The sequence below is a fragment of the Perca fluviatilis genome, chromosome 22, assembly GCF_010015445.1.
Source record: "Perca fluviatilis chromosome 22, GENO_Pfluv_1.0, whole genome shotgun sequence".
NCBI lineage: Eukaryota > Metazoa > Chordata > Actinopteri > Perciformes > Percidae > Perca > Perca fluviatilis.
The window spans coordinates 2,270,266-2,297,310 of NC_053133.1; the positions used below are offsets into that span (position 1 = coordinate 2,270,266).

The 27,045-nt window shown below is 39.8% G+C and overlaps 2 protein-coding genes and 1 long non-coding RNA gene across 3 annotated transcripts in view; 1 reads left to right on the forward strand and 2 right to left on the reverse strand.

The window, feature by feature from the left end:
• The window catches only part of scospondin (subcommissural organ spondin), a 204,355-nt gene that overhangs the window by 55,555 nt on the left and 121,755 nt on the right, over positions 1–27,045 (reverse strand).
• Positions 1–27,045, forward strand: part of LOC120552004 (amiloride-sensitive amine oxidase [copper-containing]-like) — a 54,507-nt gene that overhangs the window by 11,346 nt on the left and 16,116 nt on the right.
• Positions 3,058–10,923, reverse strand: LOC120552008. The gene is made up of 3 exons (XR_005637953.1): positions 10,892–10,923; positions 4,212–4,227; positions 3,058–3,833 (listed from the first exon to the last, which is right to left on the reverse strand). It is a non-coding gene; the product is annotated as an uncharacterized LOC120552008 (long non-coding RNA).

Here is a 27,045-nt window from a genome sequence, read left to right on the forward strand (position 1 = left end):
ACTGCCTGTAGTATCTGTATAGACTACTGTTCATATTACTGCCTGTAGTATCTGGGTGTGTCTGTGAAAGTGTTGTCATGGTAACGAATGGCCAGTGGATATGTTTATAAACATGCTTTGATGTCTGTAATCAAGTTGATGAGCAACACCTGCTGAACCTGTCAGCTGTGCTGTGCTTCAGCTATTCAGAGTCCCTGAGAGCGAGCTCTCAAACAAAGCCTCACAGTGGCAAAACGATAACTGCTATCAGTCAAATGACGTCATCCTGAGCACCACAAGGCCTTTGGGAACGTATCGGTATAAAATTGATATGGATAAACGGGCATATGAGCGATTTCAAAAAGTGGTTCGTTGAGTGTTTTGCTGGGAAATATCCGGGAGTTTTAACATTGGAGCCAATGGAGAAAGATATGGACCTCTTGTCATTTGGAAGCTCAACCAGCCAAAAGTAAAAGGCGTATCACAAAACTGAGCAGATTTTCTGAAACTAGACAAAAATACCTACGTTTTGATGTACAAATTGTGTGTGACAAGTAGATATTGTGGGCGTGAGAACAATTTATTGAGAAGGGACAAAGATAATTTTTTCGAAGCTTCACCCTCTAGCTATGACATCATCCACTCTAAGCAGCGCAATACACACTCTGTTTAATCGATAAAATTTCCTGAAAAGATCACTAAACTTAAACAGCTTTTTCACAAAAACTGTAAAAGGTATCAAACTGAAAAGCCATAGTCTGATAGCTGAATATTTTCTGAACATTTTAAAGTTTGTTTGGCGTCTGTAGGTGAAAGTATGAAGGAACTGAAAATTTTGGGAGCGGAAGATTTTAAGGAGTTGAAGGCTGCTCTCATTCACTTCAATGATAAAAAAAAAAGTGTTAAAAAGCTTAAAATTTAAAAAAGTATAAATAGTAGAAAAAAAGTTGAAGAAGTCCCATCGTTAGCTGAAAGAGCTGAACATTTGAAAAGTTGAATGGTTTAAATAGCTGAAAGTATGCAGAAGTTACGCTGAGCCAAAAAACGTACGGAAGAGGGATTAATAACTAGAAAATGCATTTCCTGCAGAAAATGCGTGGGAATGCTGAATAGCTGAATTGCTAAAGCTAACTGGATGAAAAGCTTAAATCCGTAAGAAAAAGTTGAAGTAGTGAGAATAGTTGGAAAAGCAGGAATGGTTTTAAAATAAACATGAATTTCATTAAAAAGTTTAACAACACCACTAATGTATGAAACATGTGGAATATTTAAAGGTTTTTTGAAAACCTGACGCTAAACTGAATTGTTGGCTTTAAAAGTTCAACGATGCCCAACGATGTAGAACATTGTGAGGTCTGAATGTATTAATTAGGCTAAGTATGGAAGACTTACAAATGCTATGAGAAACATAGATGAAAATGCAGAATAATGACAAAAAGTTGTAAATGTATAATTGTCAGTTGGAAGCTGAACTGAATTACCCTAATAAGCAAAGAGCTGAAGTACATTGCTAGAAAAGCTGGAAGCTAAACTGTCATACCGTCAAAGATGGAAATTGAAATGAATTACCTGAAAAGGCTGAAAGAAAAAATACTTAGTATTATCAGACATCCATTGCATAGAACAAAAAATAATTTATCTAAAGAGCTAAGAGGTGAAATATATTGCCTGAAAAGTGGGGCTAAACGACATAGCATTGCAAATACATTAATATTTTATTAGGCCTATATTTCAAAATGCAGTTGTAGTATCAGCAATACATTACAGGAACTCACAACAACAGTAAAAAAGGCAAACAAGCCTGATACGATGTATACACAGAACTATTAATCACAATGTTTTTCAAAGACAAAAAATAGTTGGTAACATCAAACATTATTTTTTTAAATTGTATCCATACATATTGTAAATACATATTCATACATTCAAAATTAGAATATATAGTTCTTAATATTTTCAGTATGCACATGTAATATACAGTAGCATGGTAAGACTGGTCCTACTGGCAATGTCAAAAATGTGTGTCTATGCATGTTCAAGTGTGTAGGGATGACTATTGAATTGAGACTGACCTAAGCTATATTTGAATTAATTGAGGTGTGGTGACATGACACTTTGACCTCTGTGGTTTACCTGGTTAGCTTCAGAAGAAACTGCCACACATCTTTTCTTGACCATGTCAGCATAAGATACCTGTGGTACACCTGGCTCATCACTTTGACCTCTGAGCTTTACCGGGGTGACAATAGAAGGCCTTGCTTCACCATCGCTGTGACATCCTCTCTCGTCAGCAGAAACCTTTGGTACATCACTCTGACTTCCCTGTGTAGCACTTTCATCATCATGAGACGCTGCAGCCATCTTCACCTCTCCACAGCTCTGAGGACCAACACAGTCTACCTGTTCACCTGCTGTACCCTGAACCTCCTTTGACCTCTGCCGGCGCAGGCTTTGAGCTTGTGACCGCTTACTCTTCCTTGGCATTGTTGATATGATCCAAAACCACAAATCTTGTTTTATTTTTATTATAGACAATCAAGACAATAAAAACAATATCAATCACAAGATATTACTATTAACTTAGCAGGATAAGGTAGATTAAAGCAGTATCTGCTCTTAACAATGGTGATTTATATCTCAAGGCTATTCTCTTTATAATTATTTTTAAGTAACAATGTCAAATTGTTTTTCCAGAAAATCCTTTAAGCCTGTAAAGATATTATAGATATTCAGAAGATAAAATTAAAGTTGACGTTTTACACAAATTATATATGGATATATTTCAGTGGTACTTAAGTTTCAATATCTTCAGCAAATTGAAAACCAATAGTTGATATACCAATATAGGACACAGGAATACAGTTTTAGTATTTTAAGGCACTATCAAAAAATCTGTACTGATGTTCAAATGCTGTGCTCTTCTAAAAATAACTATGGTATTTGTTTATTTAAGGTTTGTAAATGCCAGATTAAATGTCTTCAACTTTAATTTATTCAGAGTTTTATTTTAATATGAGCGAAGAATACAATTACTCCTTTCAGTTGGTTTATTTATTTCACTTTATAAAAGGTCTAACCAACAACAAAGCATGTACAAAACTTGTTGATGCAAACAATGTGGGTGGATGTATAGATAAGGTACAAATATGTGAATCAGACACAAATAATACAATGTATGTAGTGTAATTAGTTTTACACTTATACTACTCAAGTAAACAAAACAATTATTATGTGCCCTCTTGTGTGAAGATATTTGCAGTCAAAACAAACCTTTTGGTACAGAGCTCCACAGCAACACGGTCCAGGAACAACTACAGCTCTTTTTTTGTATAAATATAGATTTGGACTTCAATTTGTTATAGTAACAATAGATAGTTTTATTTAATGATACACTTTATAACAGCAACTTATATTTGATAATGTACCAGATTTAACTTTGAATTAGTTTTTACAGTCCAATGTTTGTGATAAAAGCTAAACAAAATGTGAGTTATGTATGTTTCCAGTCTTTTCAATTAACTTAAATGTAATGAACAAATTAAAAATTACCTTTCTTAATAATTTATTTAATAATGACTAGGAGAGAGGTGATGAGAACCAATATTAGGGATGAGTGGTAGATGTTATAGGAGAGAGGTGAAGAGAACCAATATTAGGGATGAGTGGTAGATGTTATAGGAGAGAGGTGAAGAGAACCAATATTAGGGATGAGTGGTAGATGTTATAGGAGAGAGGTGAAAAGAACCATTAATAGATAGAGTGGATAGAAGGGCCAGTAAAGAGAGATGTGATAGAAGTAGAGGGAGATGGAGAGGGAGATGGAGATGGAGAGGAGCTGGAGGGCAGCTTCACACCTGTAACAAAATAAAAACATGCATTACACAAACAAAACAGAAGAAAAAACATTACATGAAAAGTGATTGCTTTAAATATGTCAATATCTTTTTATCCAAATTGTTGTGATTTAGCTAAGAGGATTTTAGTATTGTCATTGTTTCATTTCATTGTATTCAGTGACTTCTGTATTCAATCACATCATGGGGCAAAATGTAGGTACACTGTGGAGTGTCCAAGGAGTCACTAACACAGATGGTGAAATACTAACTAAAAGTATGTAGAGTGCACAAGCAGATGTGTACAGTAACGTTAGACAGTAGTAGTATTTAATGCCGAACAAAGTGTCAAGGCAACACATGTCATAGCAACGACATCATTCATGTGTGTGAACATACCACGGGGTAACCAACACTGATGGTCCAGCAGCAACGTAGGGAGGAGGCAGACAAAAACATTGAGGGGAGAGAGGAGAAGATTTTCAGTTTCATTTTACAAGACAAGAAATTCACAACAGTAATTTATTTTATTATCAAGATTTTTTTGTTTACTGTAATATTAATTAAATATACGTAGTACAATACGTGCAGTGGTGGAAGACCTATTTAGATCATTCACATAAGTAAAATATTTATACATATATAGAAAATGAGTTCCATTTTGTTTTCTATTGTCCTTTTTATTGTGAACAGCGTGATTGTTTTTGTTTTGTAGGATAAAAGCAGAGATTGACTTTGTAAATATGAATGATGTTCAAAGACTGAGATGGCTGTTCACATATGAAACATATAAATTAGCCAATTATCTAGATAAAGCTTGGGAGAAGATGAAAAAAGCTCTTCATCGAGATGAAGTGTGGATGAGAAATTTTTTTTGTGTGTGTGTGTGTGTGTGTGTGTGTGTGTGTGTGTGTGTGTGTGTATATATATATACAGTGCCTTGCGAAAGTATTCGGCCCCCTTGAACGTTTCGACCTTTTGCCACATTTCAGGCCTCAAACATAAAGATATAAAACTGTAATTTTTTGTGAAGAATCAACAACAAGTGGGACACAATCATGAAGTGGAACGAAATTTATTGGATATTTCAAACCTTTTAAACAAATAAAAACTGAAATATTGGGCGTGCAAAATTATTCAGCCCCCTTAAGTTAATACTTTGGCGCCACCTTTGCTGCGATTACAGCTGTAAGTACGTCGGGTATGTCTCTATCAGTTTTGCACATCGAGAGACTGACATTTTTGCCCATTCCTCCTTGCCAAAACAGCTCGAGCTCAGTGAGGTTGGATGGAGAGCGTTTGTGAACAGCAGTTTTACGTTCTTTCCACAGATTCTCGATTGGATTCAGGTCTGGACTTTGACTTGGCCATTCTAACACCTGGATATGTTTATTTGTGAACCATTCCATTGTAGATTTTACTTTATGTTTTGGATCATTGTCTTGTTGGAAGACAAATCTCCGTCCCAGTCTCAGGTCTTTTGCAGACTCCATCAGGTTTTCTTCCAGAATGGTCCTGTATTTGGCTCCATCCATCTTACCATCAATTTTAACCATCTTCCCTGTCCCTGCTGAAGAAAAGCAGGCCCAAACCATGATGCTGCCACCACCATGTTTGACAGTGGGGATGGTGTGTTCAGGGTGATGAGCTGTGTTGCTTTTACGCCAAACATAACGTTTTGCATTGTTGCCAAAAGTTCGATTTTGGTTTCATCTGACCACAGCACCTTCTTCCACATGTTTGGTGTGTCTCCCAGGTGGCTTTTGGCAAACTTTTAAAACGACACTTTTTATGGATATCTTTAAGAAATGGCTTTCTTCTTGCCACTCTTCCATAAAGGCCAGATTTGTGCAGTATACGACTGATTGTTGTCCTATGGACAGAGTCTCCCAGCTCAGCTGTAGATCTCTGCAGTTCATCCAGAGTGATCATGGGCCTCTTGGCTGCATCTCTGATCAGTCTTCTCATTGTATGAGCTGAAAGTTTAGAGGGACGGCCCGGGTCTTACTGTAGTGGTCTGATACCCTTCCATTTCAATATTATACGCTAGCACAGTGTAATTCCCCTTTTTTTTTTCCCCTATATCACACGCAGTGTATTTTCATTTCTTGATTTTTTTTTTATAATAAAATTTTAAAAAAAAAAAAGGGTTTTAGATACACACAGCTGGATTCTATTTATCATCATTAGTCATTTAGGTCAACATTGGATCATTCAGAGATCCTCACTGAACTTCTGGAGAGAGTTTGCTGCACTGAAAGTAAAGGGGCTGAATAATTTTGCACGCCCACTTTTTCAGTTTTTTATTTGTTAAAAAAGTTTGAAATAGCCAATGAATTTCGTTCCACTTCATAATTGGGACCCACTTGTTGTTGATTCTTCACAAAAAATTACAGTTTTATATCTTTATGTTTGAGGCCTGAAATGTGGCAAAAGGTCGAAACGTTCAAGGGGGCCGAATACTTTCGCAAGGCACTGTATATATATATATTAGTGATGCACCGAAATGAAAATTCTTGGCCGAAACCGAAAACCGAGGAAACCAAGACCGAAAACCGAAACCGAAACACCGAAAGAAATTAAGCCAATTATTAGTACCATTGCATTTATGGCTATGACTGTGTACTAACTTTACTAAAATCAAGGCATTGCAATTAAATGCCTTGATATGAAAATTAATATTAAAGTTTAATTAAAAAATATCTAGCAGAAATATGGCTACAATCTGATAGTCACATGCAGTATACAGTAGCCTAAGAACAGAATAGCTTACCTATTGTTATTATTATATTATTATTAATTGAGGCACTTTCTTGCGAGGATTTCACTGAACATATCAGACAGCGGGTGCATGCCCCTCATCTGGTGCAGCGAGACAAGTCTTTTTCTGCGCTCTGATCTCCTGCGCTGGCGCTGCTCCGTCTCCGTCTCCACGCGGGTTCTCCGCATCCATGGCGGCCTGGATCATTTCTTGTGCGCCCTGCTTTATTTCCGCATCCAGTAATGGTTTTTATAACGCGGATCAAGTACAGTCGCGATGAAGTGCAGAGGATCCGGAACAGATCTCACTGAAACATGTGCTGACAGACTCTAAGAGCACTTTTCATTGTTTTCACTCCGTGGTCCGTCTCACCTCTTTGCTTAGGAGACGCTTTGCAGGTGGAACGGATCGGTACCGACCACAACGTCAGGTCGCGGTTTCTGTTTGCGTCATCACAACATTTTCGGCCGTATTGTTTCGGTGATAAAAGGTATTTCGGCCGAAAACCGAAAATGCCCTTTTGGGCCATTTCCGGCCGAAAATCTTCGGTGGCCGAATATTCGGTGCATCCCTAATATATATATATATACATATATATATATACACACACATACATACATACATATATATATTAGGGGTGGTACGGTTCATGAAAAAACACCCGAACTGCTCGGTTCGCTAGTCTCGGTTCGGAGCGTGTGTGTACCGCACGGTTCGTCAGTCCACTGTTAATGGTCACTAACCTCTTACTGCCGTAGTTCCCACTTTCGACACCTATGTTAAAACACTTACTGGAAATGACGAGCGGGATGGGCGTGACAAACGAAACCCATGGCAGCTGATTGGACGATTGTGTCACATGGGTCTGGCTGGTCCCTAATTTCAAAAGACTGTCATGGCGGCTCGTTCAGAATACGATCTCATATAGTACTAAAATAGTTTACCAAACATGTTTCTGAAAACATTTTAAGCGAGAAATAGGCCATGCAGTTGCTGAATCTGTCTTCATTTCAGATCGACAAAGGTCAGTTTAAAAGATTTTAGTCAGATTTTGAGAGACACCGAGCCAACCGGCTCCTCAAGTGGAGTAGGCGCGCTGCAGGTCACGTCCACGTCACCTGCAGAAATGTCAAGTGGGAGAGAGGCTGCCCAGAGCTGGAGGATGCGCCCCCCCGTCGTTTAGCGTCTGGTGTGGGGGACATTTTGGATTTCATGTTACCTATGATGAAATAAAACAATATAGAACTGCCACTGTGTGCATGTTTTGTGCAACATGCATTCAATATGCTAATTTTAACTATATGCTGAAGTATATTCTGGAGTGTTAAAGATTAAAAGAAAAATAACAAGAACCGTACTGAACCGAAAACCGTGACCCTAAAACCGTGATACGAACCGAACCGTGGGTTTTGTGAACCATACCACCCCTAATATATATATATATATATATATATATATTCATATATATATATATTCATATATATTCATATATATATATATATATATATATATATATATATATATATATATATATATATATTTGTATTCATGTATTTCTCCAAATGATTTGTATATGCAACAGGAAGATATTTGTTAAATAAGTAAATTTTTGGTGTCTTGTAATCCCATGTGGGATGGGCCAAAATGTTTCGCATGACACAGAAATAAAACCTAACTAACTATACCACAGTGTGAAAATACTCCACAAGTACAACTACAAACCTTTGGTAAAACAATGTCTGTAGTTAGAGTACTCATTGTACAGTATAATGTTCCCTGTCAGTGTATTTGACCTCCCCTACAAGATTATCATCGGTTTGTAGCGTTGCTGTTTTGTAAGAACCATGTATCTTAAAAAAAGTCAACTTTTCATTGTAAAAAGAAACATCTGTCTTTTCAGTATGGTGAGGGATAGAGCAAGACACATCCACTTTTACTTTAGCTTATTTTAATGAGTATCACTCCGCCTAAGTAGCAGTGCTTCACCTTCTAGGAATATAGTCCCCAGTTTGTATACGGTTAGAACAGGGGTTCTCAACCTTTTGCAAGCTGGGCCCCCCCAAAGCTGGTTCATTGCAGTTGGGCCCCCCCCACTCCAATTTCTTGGCGAAATGTCTGATAAACATAGCCTCAAATCATCCTCGATTTGTGCACGATTGCGGTATTTGGTTTTGAGTGCAGTCATTTTTAAGAATCCTGCCTCACACAAATACGCCGACGCGAAAGGGAGGAGAATCTCCAAGGTGACGTCACAGAGTTGAGAGTATTCCTGCATCAATGCTGCCCAGAATGACGAAAGAGGGCAGGAGGTCAGTGGCGTAACAAGCCAACACCGGGCCCCTATGGAGGATTATCAAGGCGACCCCCCCTACTACAGCACGTGATGACAGCGCAATGTCCACGAGCAGGCTACCATGAATAGGACAGGACAGGATCATAGAGACACAGCATACAAGAGATGAGATGACTGACAACATCAGGAGTAGCCTACATGAACCACAACAACAAAAAAACACTGGTGAATGGCATCATAACACATGAAAAAACACACAAGGGCAGATTGTTGCGGCCCAAAATGCCTGATTTCACGGGAGTTTTTTTTTAAAATTGCGATAAAAGTTGTGGTGTATTTTGTATATTGCAATGAAGTTGCAGAAGACAAGAAGAAAGTTGCTAAGAAAGTTGCAATTTTTTTTAATAGTTCTTTAAAAATAGAAGGAAACTTGTTTTGGGAGAATAATAATTATTACTATTAATTAATTACTCTGGGCTGAGATTTCCTAGGAACCTTATTAAAAAGGCTCAGGATGCTGCAAATGTTGGTATAATATGAAAACGGCTGGTGGATTTAAGACAAAAAATTATAATTCATTGAATTCATCAAATATGAACATATATGTCACTGTCAGTGGATTGTTGATCTTTACATTGTTAGTTAATTTCCTAACCTGGCCTGGGACACACATACATTCATACAGTTTGTTAAAGTACTTATTGGACTTTAACTTATCATTGCACTTAAAATAACGAGTGTAGCTGTCCTCAATTTAGGTCATTGTGTCGTCTCATCTGCGTTTTTTTCTGCATCCACCCTGCGTGATTGTGTGTGTGTGTGTGTGTGTGTGTGTGTGTGTGTGTGTGTGTGTGTGTGTGTGTGTGTGTGTGTGTGTGTGTGTGTGTGTGTGTGCTGCCGCTGGCCAGTCACGGGGAAATGGAGCAGCAGCCCCGGCCGCTGCAGAGAGCAGACAGTATTGAAACAGCGTACATTGATGTTAAAATGTATACAGGTTGGCAGGACGGTCTGAAATGCGTTTTGACGGCTCTTTGTACGTTTTGTTGGTAAATGTGAGATGTTCGAGTCACACACACGATCATCTTCATAACAGAAACAAGGAAATGAATTTGACCCGTTCTCACTCCCGCTTGGTCAGTGGCTGTTCTCTCATTGCTGACAGGTGCTCAGACGCTGATTGAAATAGAGAGGAGAAGTCGTGTGACGTGCCTGCATCAGTGATAAAGTCTGCAAGGCTGGGGAACATGTCGCAGTTCCCTCGACTGATGCGGCCATGCCAGAGGTCAAGTTTTTGTGTGAAGGCGTCCACTCTGTCTGCAAGGAGCTAAATCTGAGTTTGTATGAGGAGTGGTGTGTGTCTCCTCTCTGCTCTGACTGCAGGCTGGGACTGCTACGCGAGGCCACTGAGAGACTGACCGCCTGGGAGGGCTTTTGGACGGGGGAGGGGCTCACGGCAGCACCCGCTGCTCGTTGAGCACAGTGGCTGCAGAGTGATGCGTGCTTTCGAGTCTCCAAACATCACAAAAGCCTCCAATAACACCAGTAAAAGTCGCTAGATTAGTTTTTGACAAAAAAGTCGCCAGGAGGATGATTTGTTTGTGTGTTATAATAGTCCAACCACTTGCATTTCATCATGGGGGAAATTATTTTTCTGAATTTTTTTATTTTTTTTTTCTCCCATCCTGTAGCCTACTCGCGCCCCCCCGGGAGAGTGTCCGCGCCCCCCAAGGAGGGCGCGCCCCACCGGTTGAGAACCACTGGGTTAGAAGATGGCTGTGTCTCATGTCACCTTGTTATTTGAACACGCTGTGACTATACAAATCACAACATGAATATAGGACTCTGACAGAGTTACAACACACATGGAGATGAGAAGGGTATGTATGGACTTATGTAACTCTGGGGAAAAAGCTATAGTCCCAATAAGTCGGCGTGTTCCTTTAACGTGCATAGATGCTAAATAGTTATCTACAGTCGAGTTGTGTGATCTATTATCAATTTCAGTTATAGCATTACTGTACTTACCAACCAAAAGCGCGCAGTAGTATCGATGTTCTGTTGAGAAAAGTGACAAACTGTGAGTTAGTGTTCAAGCTCCTAATCTACAAACAGAAAGACCAAAAAACTCAGTAACAGGCTAAATTCTGCTCTAACAGTAAATCTGGCTGTGAGGCAGAGCAGTTATTTAAAAAATATATATATAATATTTATTTATGAATACACGTATTGTTGAATGCAGCTGATAAAATAAGATAAAGCACATTTATCGTAGTTAGTGTTATTACACAATTGAGTGGCTAGTGAAATGTGAACATTTACTAGCAATTTACTGGGTCCTAAAACAGGTTAATTGTACTCATTTTATTAATTGTACTCATTTTATTTAACAACAAATTACAAACATAAGCCACAATGTCAGTTACAAGCTAAACAGTTTAAAGATTAGGTTCATTGGCAAAAGTCAGATTTAAGAGGACTATTAACTTTAGCTAAGTGCTAATCTTATGCAGTTATGCTTGCTCTAACATGTCAGCCAGAGATTTTTATTAACAGTATTATAACTCACTATAAACACTATTAAAACTCAGCATCAACTGTCAACACTCTCATAGAGCACCTTACTATACATCCCTAAGTACAGTCATGTATTTTCTTTTATCCATAGTATTCACGTGGATGGTCTTTTTATCATCCTGTTTATGATGTACATACCGGTATGTTGTGTGTGATGTCTTTAGGCTACTGGGACCTTGAATTAAACATACCTGCCCACCTAGCTAGCTAGCTTGCTTGCTACCTACCTACCTACCTACCTACCTATCATTAGCTAACAATGTGACAGAGCAACATTAGCTAGTTTGTTTATCCATTGCCAATAGTTAAAGCACTAACATTGTGTTTAATGTCAGTTAACAAAGCTACTATTATCTAAAGATAGCTACAAATGATTAAATCAAGCTGCAATCATTAGCTAATATTAGCACCGATGCTAACGATAGCTTAGCTAGCATAGGGTTAGCATTATTGCTAATATTAGCTAAAGATACCAAGCTGCTATCATTAGCTAATATAAGCACCGATGCTATTTCTAGCTTAGCTAGCTTAGCGTTAGCGTCGGCGCTAATATTAACTAATGATAGCTAAGTATAATTTACCAAGCTGTAACGTTACAGGCAAATATTTCGCCCTTAATTCATTTATGTTTGTATTCTGTATGAGGTGGAAACCAATGCCAGCCTTTTTTTTAAACACAAAACCTGTATTTCTACCGTTCGAAAACGATATTAGACAACAGACAGGGTCCTGCTCCTTACCTCAGAAGGTTCCAGAACACAATGACGAGACGACGTTGAGCTGCGCAGTTTGATTTCATTGAGGCGTTCAGGGGAAGTCAGAGATTTCTGGCACCAAACACAATAAATTAGCTAAGTCAAATTGTGTGTGTGTGTGTGTGTGTGTGTGTGTGTGTGTCTGTGTGTGTCTGTCTGTGCATGTGTGTGTGTGTGTGTGTGTGTGTGTATGTGTGTGTGTGTATATATGTGTGTATGTGTGTCTGTGTATATGTGTGTGTGCGTGTATATGTTTGTGTGTGTGTGTGTCTGTGTGTGTGTGTGTGTGTGTGTGTGTGTGTGTGTGTGTGTGTGTGTGTGTGTGTGCGCAATTGTGTGCGGGTCTGTGTGTCTGTGTGTGTTTGTATGTGTGTGTGTGTGTGTGTGTGTGTGTCTGTGGGTGTTTGTGTATGTGTCTGTGTGTGTGTGTGTGTGTGTGTCTGTGTGTGTGTGTTTAAGAAAAAAAGAGAAAAAGAGATGAGTGGGATTTGAACACCTGGTTTCCTACATCAAAGTCTGATGTCCTATCCATTACACTACCACTACTCAATAGAAAGTCAGTGTTTCTTCATCTTTTTAATTATCTCACCTGTTGAATCATAAACATTGTAGACCAGCCAGCATGAGAGCTGTTGAGGATGCCTTCAAAGAAGCCTTAATAAATCCCAAACAGTACACACTGTCCATAAAGTGATTTCACCATGGGAAACAGGAAGCCTTTGTGAACGTCTCCATCTAAAATTAATGTGGTTAAACATTACAAGCCACACCCATGGCAGTCGCTATGACGACCAGCCACGCTGAGGCGGTACTAAAATCTGCAATGGAAAGCGGACGCACAGTGTGTTAAGTTGAGTCCAGGCGAGTAGAGTCGAGGCAAGTCGAGCAGGTACCATGTAATGGAAAAACGCCATTATACACTGCATAGAAGGAAAAAGCATCAATCTAGCTGAGATGAGATGTGGAATATATTAGGTGAAAAAAATGGGGCTGAACAAGAAGAAAGAGAAAAGAGAGAATGAGTGAAGAAAGGAGAGAGGAGAGAGAAAAGTGAGGAGAGAAAGAGAGAAGGAGAGAGAGAGGAAAGAGAAGAGAGGAAAAAGAGAGGAAAGATAGAAAAATTGAGAAAGACAGCAACTTTGACTAAAATTAACTAAAAAGGCTGAAAGTTTAAAGACTTTGTATTATTATCAGCCATATCAATTCCATAGAACAAACAAGCATGACCCTAAAGAGCTGAGATGTGGATATATTGGCTGAAAAGAAACGGGCTATATACATGGATGAAATCACAAATGACCCTGGAGGGAGAGACAGAAGAAGGAAGGGAGAGAGGGAGTGATTGTACGTATACACCCCCGCCGACTTCAGCTGCAAAGAAGCTCTGGCTGCCCGGTCCAGGACGCTGGTCAGAAAGTACGGGGAAGCTGTTTGACGCTTTGGCCACTCTGACGTGGCAGCATTCTTCTATCATGTTCAACACACGATTGAAGACAAAGCACAAGCAGCCACTGCACGGCCAACACACTGACACTAGAAACATTTTATAAATTCATATATAATGACAGAATTTGTATTGGTTGTTGGTCGCAGCGGTGTCTGTTAGCAGTTAGCTCGCTCGTTAGCCGCTGAACCGCAGCAGAATGCAGGCAGAGCGAGCAGCCGCCAGCTGACCAGACAGACAGACAGAGACCAGACAGACAGAGACCAGACAGACAGAGACCAGAGGACAGACAGACAGAGACCAGACAGACAGACAGACAGACAGACAGAGACCAGACAGACAGAGACCAGAGGACAGACAGACAGAGACCAGACAGACAGAGACCAGACAGACAGACAGACAGAGGCCAGACAGACAGAGACCAGACAGACAGACAGACAGACAGAGACAGACAGAGACCAAACAGACAGAGACCAGACAGACAGAGACCAGAGGACAGACAGACAAAGACCAGACAGACGGAGACCGGACAGACAGAGACCAAACAGACAGAGACCAGACAGACAGAGACCAGAGGCCAGATAGACAGAGACCAGACAGACAGACAGACAGACAGAGACAGACAGAGACCAAACAGACAGAGACCAGACAGACAGAGACCAGAGGACAGACAGACAAAGACCAGACAGACGGAGACCGGACAGACAGAGACCAGACAGACAGAGACCAGACAGACAGAGACCAGACAGACAGACAGACAGAGACCAGACAGACAGACAGAGACCAGACAGACAGAGACCAGACAGACAGAGACCAGACAGACAGACGGAGACCAGACAGACAGAGACCAGACAGACAGAGACCAGAGGACAGAGACCAGACAGACAGACAGAGACCAGAGGACAGAGACCAGGACAGACAGACGGACCAGAACAAGAGAATAGAAGAGAGAAGACAGACTAAAGTTCATATTCCTGCCTGTAGTATCTGGGTGTGTATCTGTTGTCATGGTAACGACTGGCAGGTGAATGTTTGTAGTAGTTGAAGTAGTGAGAGTAGTAGAAAAAGTGGAAATCGTTTTAAGAAGTATGAATTTCATTAAAAAGCTAAAAGTTGACGCTAAACTGAACTGTTGGCTTCAAAAGTTGAAAAATGACAAAATATGTAGAACATTGTGAGGTCTGAGAGGGAGAGACAAAGAGAGAGAAAGAGAAGGAAAGAGAGAGAGAGGGGGATAGAGAGAGAGAGAGATGGAAAGAGAGAGAGAGGGAGAGAGAGAGGGAAAGAAAGAGATTGAGAGAGAAAGGAAGAGAGGGGGGAAGAGAGGGAGGGAGAAGGAGGGATGAAGAGAGGAGAGAGAGAGAGAAAAAAAGAGAGAGACAGGGAGAGAGAGAGGGAAAGAGAGAGATGGAGGGAGGGAGAGAGACAGAGAGGGAGGAAAGGAGATAGAGAGGGAGTGAGGGAGACAGAAAAGAAAAAGAAGGAGGGAGGGATACAGACAGAGGGAGGAAAGAAGACAGAGGGAGGAAGACAGAAGTAGGGTAAGAGACAGCGAGAGACGGAAAATGAGGGAGGAGGAGGGAGACAAAAACAAAAAAACAGAGGAGGGACGGAGAGAGAAAGGGAGGGAGGGAGGGCGACAGACAGATTAGGAGACAGACAGAAGTGGAAGGCAACAGATCTAGACTACTGTTCATATTACTGCCTGTATATCTGTATAGACTACTGTTCATATTACTGCCTGTAGTATCTGTATAGACTACTGTTCATATTACTGTGTATATGTATAGACTACTGTTCATATTACTGCCTGTAGTATCTGGGTGTGTCTTGAAAGTGTTGTCATGGTAACCAATGGCCAGTGGATATGTTTATAAACCTGCTTTGATGTCTGTAATCAAGTTGATGAGCAACACCTGCTGAACGTCACGCTGTGCTGCCTGCTATTCAGGAGTCCCTGAGAGCGGGCACCCCAAACAAAGCCACAGTGGCAAAACGATAACGGCTATCAGTCAAATGACGTGATCCGAGCGCACCACAAGGCCTTTGTGAACGATATCGGTTATAAAATTTATATGGATAAACGTAAAATATGGCATATCAGCGATTTCAAAAGTGGTTCGTTCAGTGTTTGGACGAGGTTGTAACGTTGAAGCCAATGGAGATAGATTTGGACATTTTGTCATTTGGAAGGTCAACCAGCCAAAAGCAAAAGGGTATCACAACACTGAGCAGATTTTCTGAAACTAGACAAAAAAACCACGTTTTGATGTATAAATTGTGTATCACAAGTAGAAGAAATGTGGGGTGAGAAAAGTTAAGGGGAAGAGGACAAAGATAATTTTAGGGCTCCGTGTAGCATGATGTCATTCTACTCTAAGCAGCGTACACTGTTTAATCGATAAAATTTCCGAAATGTACTACAAACAATACTATTTTTCACAAAACTGTAAAGATATCAAACTGAAAAGATACGTTTGGATAGCTGAATATTTTGTGAACATTTTAAGTTTTGGCATCTGTAGGTGAAAGTATGAAGGGAAATTTTGGGAGCGGAAGAGATTTTAAGGAGTAGAAGCTCTCAGTTGACTTTAATTTATAAAAAGTGTTAAAATAAAATTTTAAAAAGTATAAATAGTAGAAAAAAGTTGAAGAAGTTCCATCGGTAGCTGAAAGAGATAATTTGAAAAGTTGAATGGTTTAAATAGGTGAAAGTATGCAGAAGTTAACGGAGAGAAAAAACAAATAACAAGTTAGAAAATGCATTTCTCAGTAAGGGCAGAATGCTGAATTGCTAAAAGCTAAGCTGGTTGGATAACAATGGTAAAAATGAAGTTGAAGTAGTGAAAATAGTTGAAAAGTGGAATCGGTTTATAATAGGTTTTCAAAATTTAAAGCGGACTTACTGTTTTGCTTTAAAAGGTTGAATAATGACAAAGAGAACATTGTAGAGGTCTGAGTAGATTTTCCAAATGATGACTCATGATGCAGAAATGTGAAAAAAAATTAATACTATTAAAGATGAAGTTGAAAAGGCTGAAAGAAGAAAATTTTTTATTATTATCAGATATATACACGCATAGAACGAAAGCATCAAACTAGCGGAGGATGGTGAAATATATTAGGTGAAAGAATAGGTCTGAACAAGAAAAAGAGAGGGAGGGGCGAAGAGAGAAGGAGATGAGGGAGAGTAAAGGAGGGAGGAAGAGACAGACGACTTAAGGCTGAAGTTTAAGTTTTGTATTATTATCAGCCATATCCATTGGCGATGGACAAACAAGCAGAGAACCTGAGAGGTTGGATATATTGGCTGAAAAGAAACGGGCTAACATGGATGAAATCACAAATTGGAGGGAGAGACAGAAGGAGGAAGGGGAGGGATGAGAGAGGAAGAGGGGAGAGAGAGAAGACAGAGGAGGGTGATGGAAGGAGAGAGAGTTTGAGAAAGGATGGAGGGAGGAGACAGAGGAGGAGACAGAGGGGGGAGACTAAAGGAAGGAGAGGAGGGAAGAGGAGGAGGAAGACAGAGAAAGAAGAAGGAGGGAGGCATAGAAAGAGGGGAGACAAGGGGAGGGATACGACAGAGGGAGGGAGGGAACACAGACAGATAAGGAGACAGACAGACAGACAGGCGACAGACAACAACAGACAGAAGTGGAACACAAATGATCTAGCCTGATGATCATAGTTAGTCAGTTAGTTGACTCCTGCAAGGGGTAATCAGTAGGCTTTGTGAAAGGGGTTGTCATGGTTACTAAGGGGCCTGGGGCCCATGTTTATAAACATCTTTTGATCTATTACGACCGCGCCGCGCTCTTGAACACTGAGAGCTCAAACAAAGCCTCAAACTGCTTAAACTATTACTGCTATCGGTCAAATGAGTCATCCTGGAGCACCACAACTCTTGCACGTAATGGTATAAATATATGGATAAACATAATGAGTCATAATTTGTGGTTTAATGGTTTAGCTGAAATAAAGGTTTCAGAGAGTGAATGGGGTTGTGTTACTCTTGTCGTTGGAGCAACCGAAAAGTAAGGCGTACCAACATCAGATTTTCTGAAACTAAAAATACCGTTGTATGAATTGTGTATGACAAGGAAATATTGTGAGAATGAACGGTTACGAGACAAGGAACTAAGATAATTTTTGAAGCCTTATCTAGCTGTGATGTCATCCATTAAACGTTTTATCATACAATTTCCGAAATAATCACTAAACTTAAACAGCTGTTTCACAAAACTGTAAAGATATAACTGAAAGATACGTTTGGATAGCTGAATATTTTGTGAACATTTTAAAGTTGTTTTGGCATCTGTAGGTGAAAGTATGGAAGGAGCTGAAAATTTTGGGAGCGGAAGAAGATTTGAAGGAGTTTGAAGGATGCTCTATTGACTTTAATGTTAAAAAAGTGTTAAAAAGCTGAGATATTTTAAAAGTATAAATAGTAGAAAAAAGTTGAAGAAGTCCCATCATTAGCTGAAAGAGCTGAACATTTGAAAGTTGAATGGTTTAAATAGGTGAAAGTATGCAGAAGTTACAGAGAGCAAAAACGTACGGAATAATAATAAAATGAAGAACTAGAAAATGCATTTCCCTGCGGATGGTGGGAATGCTGAATAGCTGAATTGCTAAAGCTAACTGGTTGAATAGCCAAATCCGTAGAAGAAGTTGAAGTAGTGAGAATAGTTGAAAAAGTGGAAATCATAAAAGTTCAAAGTTGGCTGGATTGGCTATAAAGTTGAGAAATGATAAAATGTAGAACATTGTGGGTCTTTGGCTGAAGCTGAAGAATGGTTGAAACACGACGAAAAGGACAGAAGAGGAAGAGGTGACAGAAGAGGGAAAGAAGAGAAGACAGAGGAGAAGGACAGAGAAGCGAGGGACAGAAGGGAACAGAGGAAGCGAGAACAGAGGAGGAAGGAGAGAGAGAGGACAGAAAGAGGGCGAGGGAGAAGAAAGGGAAGAACAGAGGCGACGGGACAGAAAGAGGAAGAAGAAGAAAGAAGGACAGAAGAGGAAGAGGACAGAGGCGACGGGAAGAGAGCGAGAGACAGAAGAGGAAGAACAAGAGGAAGCGAGAGGAGAGAAGAGGAAAGAAGGGAAAGAGAGAGAAGACAGGACAGAAGGAGGATGAAGAGGAGAGAGAGTTTGAGAAGGATGGAGGGAGGGAGAGACAGAGGGAGGGAAGAGACAGAGGGAGGGAGACTAAAGGAAGGAAGGAGGGGAAGAGAGGAGGGAGGAAGACAGAGAAAAGAGAAAGAAGGAAGGAGGAGGGGAGGCATAGAGAAAGAGGGGGAGACAAGAGGGAGGGATACAGACAGAGGGAGGAGGGAGACACAGACAGATAAGGAGACAGACAGACAGACAGACGGACAGACAGACCAGACAGAATTGGAACACAAATGATCTAGCCTGATGATCATAGTTAGTGCTAGTTGACTCACAGCAAGCCTGGAGTAATCAGTAGACTGTCGTGAAAGGGTTGTCATAGTTACTAAGGCCTGGCCCCCATGTTTATAAACATCTCTTTGATCTATTCACTGTATGCCTTTAGAACACACCCCATGAGAGCAAGCTTCAAACAAAGCCGCAGACGACAAAACACTATCACCTGCTTTGGGTCAAATGATATCATTGTAGGCACCACAACGCCTTTTGAGCGATATCGGTACAAAATTTATATTGATAAACGAAAAATGTGGTCATATCAGCGATTTATAGTTCGTTCGGTGCTTCGCGAGTAAAAAAGAAACAAGTTATAACAGTGAGAGAATGGAGATAGGTGTTACATCTTGTCGTTTGACACGCTCAACCGCCAAAAGTAAAAGGGCGTATCACAACACTGGAGTAGATTTTCTGAAACTAGACAAAAAATACATACGTTTTGGTGTATAAATTGTGTATGACAAGTACAATATTGTGGGCGTGAGAGCAGTTTGGGACACAAGGAACTAAAGATAATTTTTTCGAGCTTCACCCCTCTAGCTGTGATGTCATCCACTCTACAGCAAGCGAAAACACACCCAAACACACCTGTTTAATCGATAAAATTTCCGGAAAATAATCATAAACTTAACAGCTGTTTCACAAAAACTGTAAAAGATATCAAACTGAAAAGATACGTTTGGATAGCTGAATATTTTGTGAACTTCATTTTAAGTTGTTTTGGCATCTGTAGGTGAAAGTATGAAGGAGCTGAAAATTTTGGGAGCGGAAGAGGATTTGAAGGATTTGAAGGTGCTCTCATTGACTTTAATGTTAAAAAAAAGTGTTAAAAAGCTGAATATTTTAAAAGTATAAATAGTAGAAAAAAGTTGAAGAAGTCCCATCATTAGCTGAAAGAGCTGAACATTTGAAAAGTTGAATGGTTTAAATAGGTGAAAGTATGCAGAAGTTACAGAGAGCCAAAAACGTCACGGAATAATAATAAAATGAAGAACACAGAAAATGCATTTCCTGCGGAATCGGTGGGGGAATGCTGAATAGCTGAATTGCTAAAAGCTAAACTGGATGAATAGCCCAAATCCGTAGAGAAGAAGTTGAAGTAGTGAAAATGGTTCGGAAAGTGGAATATGGCACTTAAAAGTTCAAAGTTGACGCTAAACTGAATTGTTGGCTATAAAAGTTGAAAAATGACAAAATATGTAGAACATTGTGAGGTCTTTAGCTGAAGCTGAAGAATAGTTGAAACACAGCTCTTACTGACAGAAAGAGGAAAGAAGAAAGAGGACAGAAAGAGGAAAGAGAGTGAGAGGACAGAAAGAGGAAAGAAGAAAGAGGAAAGAGAACAGAGGATAGAAAGAGGAAAAAGGACAGAAAGAGAGCGAGAGGACAGAAAGAGAACAGAGAGCGAGAGAACAGAAAGAGGAAGGAAAGAGGAAAGAGGACAGAAAGAGAGCGAGAGGACAGAAAGGGGAAAGAGAACAGAGAGCGCAGGACAGAAAGAGGAAAGAAGAAAGAGGAAAGAAAGAAGAAAGAGGACAGAAAGAGGAAAGAAGAGGACAGAAAGACGACAGAGGAAAGAGAGCGAGAGGACAGAAAGAGGAAAGAGAACAGAGAGCGAGAGGACAGAAAGAGGAAAGAGAACAGAGAGCGAGAGGACAGAAAGAGGAAAGAAGAAAGAGGAAAGAAAGAAGAAAGAGGACAGAAAGAGGAAAGAAGAGGACAGAAAGAGAGTTTGAGAAGGATGGAGGGAGGGAGAGACAGAGGGAGGGAGAGACAGAGGGAGGGAGACTAAAGGGAAGGAAGGAGGGGAAGAGAGGAGGGAGGAAGACAGAGAAAAAGAGAAAGAAGGAAGGAGGGAGGCAAAGCAGAAAGAGGGGGGAGACAAGAGGGAGGGATACAGACAGGAGGGAGGGAGGGAGACACAGACAGATAAGGAGACAGACAGACAGACAGACAGACAGAAGTGGAACACAAAATGATCTAGCCTGATGATCATAGTTAGTCTAGTTAGTTGACTCTTACAGCAAGCCTGGAGTAATCAGTAGACTGTCTGTGAAAGGGTTGTCATGGTTACTAAGAGCCTGGCCCATGTTTATAAACATCTCTTTGATCTCTTAACGATAGCACCTGCTCTTAATGTCTCCTGTAGCACACCCAGCACATTTCAGACACTGAGAGCAAGCTCTCAAACAAAGCCTCCGGACTGACAAAACTATAACTCCTATCAGTCAAATGATGTCATTGTGAGCACCACATGGCCTTTGTGAACGTATCGGTATAAAATTTATGTTGATAAACTTAGAAATGTGGGCATATCAGCGATTTAAAAAAGTGGTTCGTTCAGTGTTTCGCTGGGAAAAATCCACGAGTTTTAACATTGGACCCAATGGAGATAGATTTGGACATCTTGTCATTTGGAAGCTCAACCAGCCAAAAGTAAAAGGCGTATCACAAAGCTGAGTAGAATGCCTGAAACTAGACAAAAATACCTACGTTTTGGTGTATAAATTGTGTATGACAAGTAAATATTGTGGGCGTGAGAGCAGTTTACAGACAAGGAACTAAGATAATTTTTTCGAAGCTTCACCCTCTAGCTGTGATGTCATCCACTCTAAGCAAGCGCAATACACACCCTGTTTAATCGATAAAATTTCCTGAAATAATCACTAAACTTAAACAGCTGTTTCACAAAAACTGTAAAAGATATCAAACTGAAAAGATACGTTTGATAGCTGAATATTTTGTGAACATTTTAAAGTTTGTTTGGCATCTGTAGGTGAAAGTATGAAGGAGCTGAAAAATTTTGGGAGGCGGAAGAGGATTTGAAGGATTTGAAGGCTGCTCTCATTGACTTTAATGTTAAAAAAAAGTGTTAAAAAAGCTGAATATTTTTAAAAAGTATAAATAGTAGAAAAAAAGTTGAAGAAGTCCCATCATTAGCTGAAAGAGCTGAACATTTGAAAAGTTGAATGGTTTAAATAGGTGAAAGTATGCAGAAGTTACAGAGAGCCAAAAACGTACCGAATAATAATAAAATGAAGAACTAGAAAATGCATTTCCCGCGAAAATGCGTGGAATGCTGAATAGCTGAATTGCTAAAGCTAAACTGGTTGAATAGCTTAAACCTGAAAGAAGAAGTTAAAAAGTAGTGAAAAAGTTAAAATTGCGGAAATCGCTTTTAATAAGTATGAATTTCATTAAAAAGTTCAAAGTTTATGCTAAACTGAACTGTTTGCTTTGAAGGTTGAATAATGACAAGACATGTAGAACATTGTGAGGTCTGAGTAGATTTTCTAACTGATAATGACTCACATATGCAGAAATATGAAACAAATTAATACTGTAATACTGTTAAAGATGAAAGTTGAAAAGGCTGAAAGAAGAAATATTTTTATTATTATCAGATATATACACTGCATAGAACGAAAAAGCATCAATCTAGCTGAGATGAGATGTGAAATATATTAGGTGAAAAGAATGGGTCTGAACAAGAAGAAAGAGAGGAAAGAGAGGAGAGAAAGAGAAAAGAAAGGAGAGCAGGAGAGAAGAGACGAGAAGAGACGAGAAGAGAGAAGAGAGAGGAGAGAAAGAGAATAAAAAGAGAAGGAGAGAGAGAGAGGAAAGAGAGGAGAGGAAAAGAAAGACAGCAACTTTGACTAAAAAAGGCTGAAAGTTTAAAGACTTTTATATATTATCAGCCATATCCATTGGGGAGAACAAACAAGCATGACCCTAAAGAGCTGAGAGGTGGATATATTGGCTGAAAAGAAACGGGCTATATACATGGATGAAATCACAAATGACCCTGGAGGGAGAGACAGAAGGAGGAAGGGAGAGAGGGAGTGAGAGAGAGGAAGGGAGGGAGAGAGAGAGACAGACAGAGAAGGAGTGATGGAAGGAGAGAGAGTTTGAGAAGGATGGAGGGAGGGAGAGACAGAGGGAGGGAGAGACAGAGGGAGGGAGACTAAAGGAAGGAAGGAGGGGAAGAGAGGAGGGAGGAAGACAGAGAAAAGAGAAAGAAGGAAGGAGGGAGGCATAGAGAAAGTGGGGGAGACAAGAGGGAGGGATACAGACAGAGGGAGGGAGGGAGACACAGACAGATAAGGAGACAGACAGACAGACAGACAGACAGACAGACAGAAGTGGAACACAAATGATCTAGCCTGATGATCATAGTTAGTCTAGTTAGTTGACTCCTACAGCAAGCCTGGAGTAATCAGTAGACTGTCTGTGAAAGGGTTGTCATGGTTACTAAGAGCCTGGCCCATGTTTATAAACATCTCTTTGATCTGTTCACGCACCACGCACCTGCTCTTAATGTCTCCTGTAGCCCAACGCAGCACTTCAGACACTGAGAGCAAGCTCTCAAACAAAGCCTCAGACTGCCCAAACTATTACTGCTATCGGTCAAATGACGTCATCCTGAGCACCCCCAAGGCCTTTGTGCACGTAATGGTATAAAATTTATATGGATAAACATAAAAATGTGGTCATATCAGCGATTTAAAAAGTGGTTCGCTGTACGCTTCGGCTGGGAAATGCAAAGAAAGTTATACAGGAGAGTGAATGACGGGAGTTGTGTTACTCTTTGTCGTTTGGAAGCTCAACCAGCCAAAAGTAAAAGGCGTATCACAACACTGAGCAGATTTTCTGAAACTAGACAAAAATACCTACGCTTTGATGTATGAATTGTGTATGACAAGTAAATATTGTGGGCGGAGAGCAGTTTACAGACAAGGAACTAAGATAATTTTTCGAAGCTTCACCCTCTAGCTGTGATGTCATCCACTCTAGCAGCAAGCGCAATACACACACGTCTGTATCGAGCAAAATTCCTGAAATGATCACTAAACTTAAACAGCTGTTTCACAAAAACTGTAAAAGATATCAAACTGAAAAGATACGTTTGGATAGCTGAATATTTTGTGAACATTTTAAAGTGTGTTGGCATCTGTAGGTGAAAGTATGAAGGAGCTGAAAATTTTGGGAGCGGGAAGAGGATTTGAAGGATTTGAAGGCTGCTCTCATTGACTTTAATGTTAAAAAAAGTGTTAAAAAGCTGAATATTTTAAAAAGTATAAATAGTAGAAAAAAGTTGAAGAAGTCCCATCATTAGCTGAAAGAGCTGAACATTTGAAAAGTTGAATGGTTTAAATAGGTGAAAGTATGCAGAAGTTACAGAGAGCCAAAAACGCACGGAATAATAATAAAATGAAGAATAACTAGAAAATGCATTTCCTGGGCGAAAATGCGTGAATGCTGAATAGCTGAATTGCTAAAAGCTAACTGGATGAATAGCTCAACCGGTAAGAAGAAGTTGAAGTAGTGAGAATAGTTGAAAAGGGAAATCATTAAAAAGTTCAAAGTTGACGCTTAAACTGAATTGTTGGCTATAAAAGTGGAAAAATGACAAAATATGTAGAACATTGTGAGGTCTTTAGCTGAAGCTGAAGAATAGTTGAAACACCGCTCTTACTGACAGAAAGAGGAAAGAAGAAAGAGGACAGAAAGAGGAAAGAGAGTGAGAGGAAAGAAAGAGGAAAGAAGAAAGAGGAAAGAGAACAGAGGATAGAAAGAGGAAAAAGGACAGAAAGAGAGCGAGAGGACAGAAAGAGAACAGAGAGCGAGAGAACAGAAAGAGGAAGGAAAGAGGAAAGAGGACAGAAAGAGAGCGAGAGGACAGAAAGGGGAAAGAGAACAGAGAGCGAGAGGACAGAAAGAGGAAAGAAAGAGGACAGAAAGAGGAAAGAGAGCGAGAGGACAGAAAGAAGAAAGAGGACAGAAAGAGGAAAGAGGACAGAAAGAGGACAGAAAGAGTAAAGAGAACAGAGAGCGAGAGGAAAGAAAGAGGAAAGAAGAAAGAGGAAAGAAAGAAGAAAGAGGACAGAAAGAGGAAAGAAGAGGACAGAAAGACGACAGAGGAAAGAGAGCGAGAGGACAGAAAGAGGAAAGAGAACAGAGAGCGAGAGGACAGAAAGAGGAAAGAAGAAAGAGGAAAGAAAGAAGAAAGAGGACAGAAAGAGGAAAGAAGAGGACAGAAAGAGAGTTTGAGAAGGATGGAGGGAGGGAGAGACAGAGGGAGGGAGAGACAGAGGGAGGGAGACTAAAGGAAGGAAGGAGGGGAAGAGAGGAGGGAGGAAGACAGAGAAAAGAGAAAGAAGGAAGGAGGGAGGCATAGAGAAAGAGGGGGAGACAAGAGGGAGGGATACAGACAGAGGGAGGGAGGGAGACACAGACAGATAAGGAGACAGACAGACAGACAGACAGACAGACAGACAGACAGACAGAAGTGGAACACAAATGATCTAGCCTGATGATCATAGTTAGTCTAGTTAGTTGACTCCTACAGCAAGCCTGGAGTAATCAGTAGACTGTCTGTGAAAGGGTTGTCATGGTTACTAAGAGCCTGGCCCATGTTTATAAACATCTCTTTGATCTGTTAACGATAGCACCTGCTCTTAATGTCTCCTGTAGCACACCGCAGCACTTCAGACACTGAGAGCAAGCTCTCAAACAAAGCCTCGGACTGACAAATCTATAACTCCTATCAGTCAAATGATGTCATTGTGAGCACCACAACATGGCCTTTGTGAACGTACGGTATAAAAATTATGCTTGATAAACTTAGAAATGTGGGCATATCAGCGCCATTTAAAAAGTGGTTCGTCTCAGTGTTTCCGCTGGGAAATATCCACGAAGTTTTAACATTGGACCCAATGGAGATAGATTTGGACATCTTGTCATTTGGAAGCTCAACCAGCCAAAAGTAAAAGCGCATCACAAAGCTGAGTAGAATGCCTGAAACTAGACAAAAATACCTACGTTTTGGGTATAAATTGTGTATGACAAGTAAATATTGTGGGCGTAGAGCAGCGTTTACAGACAAGGAACTAAGATAATTTTTTGAAGCTTCACCCTCTAGCTGTGATGTCATCCACTCTAAGCAAGCGCAATACACACCCCTGTTTAATCGATAAAATTTCCTGAAATAATCACTCAAACTTAAAACAGCTGTTTCACAAAAACTGTAAAAGATATCAAACTGAAAAAGATACGTTTGATAGCTGAATATTTTGTGAACATTTTAAAGTTTGTTTGGCATCTGTAGGTGAAAGTATGAAGGAGCTGAAAATTTTGGGAGCCGGAAGAGGATTTGAAGGATTTGAAGGCTGCTCTCATTGACTTTAATGTTAAAAAAAAGTGTTAAAAAGCTGAATATTTTAAAAAAGTATAAATAGTAGAAAAAAAAGTTGAAGAAGTCCCATCATTAGCTGAAAGAGCTGAACATTTGAAAAGTTGAATGGTTTAAATAGGTGAAAGTATGCAGAAGTTACAGAGAGCCAAAAACGTAATGGAATAATAATAAAATGAAGAATAACAAAGAACAGGATAACAATAGGTGGAATAAAAGTTGTGGTGAACAGCATTCCCAATAAAAACGTAATAACAATAGGTGGAATGTAGAACAGCATTCCTTAAAATGCATTTCCTGCGGAAAATGCGTGGAATGCTGAATTAAGAATTGCTAAAGCTAACTGGATGAATATTTAAATCTGTAAGAAGAAGCGAAATAGTGAGAATAGCTGAAAAGTGGAAATCGCTAAAAGTTCTAAAGTTGACGCTAAACTGAATTGTTGGCTATAAAAGCTGAAAAAATGACAAAATATGTAGAAACATTGTGAGGTCTTTACTGGAAGCTGAAGAATAATTAAAAAAGTGGAAATCGCTTTTAAGAAGTATGAATTTCATTAAACAGTTAAAAGTTGACGCTTAAACTGAACTGTTTGCTTTAAAGGTTGAATAATGACAAAATGTGTAGAACATTGTGAGGTCTGAGTAGATTTCTAACAGATAATGACTCACATATGCAGGAAATATGAAACAAATTGTATGAAAAATCTTTAAAGCTAAATGCATTTCAGACTGCACTGCTGAAACATCTGGCAAATTTCAGAGTT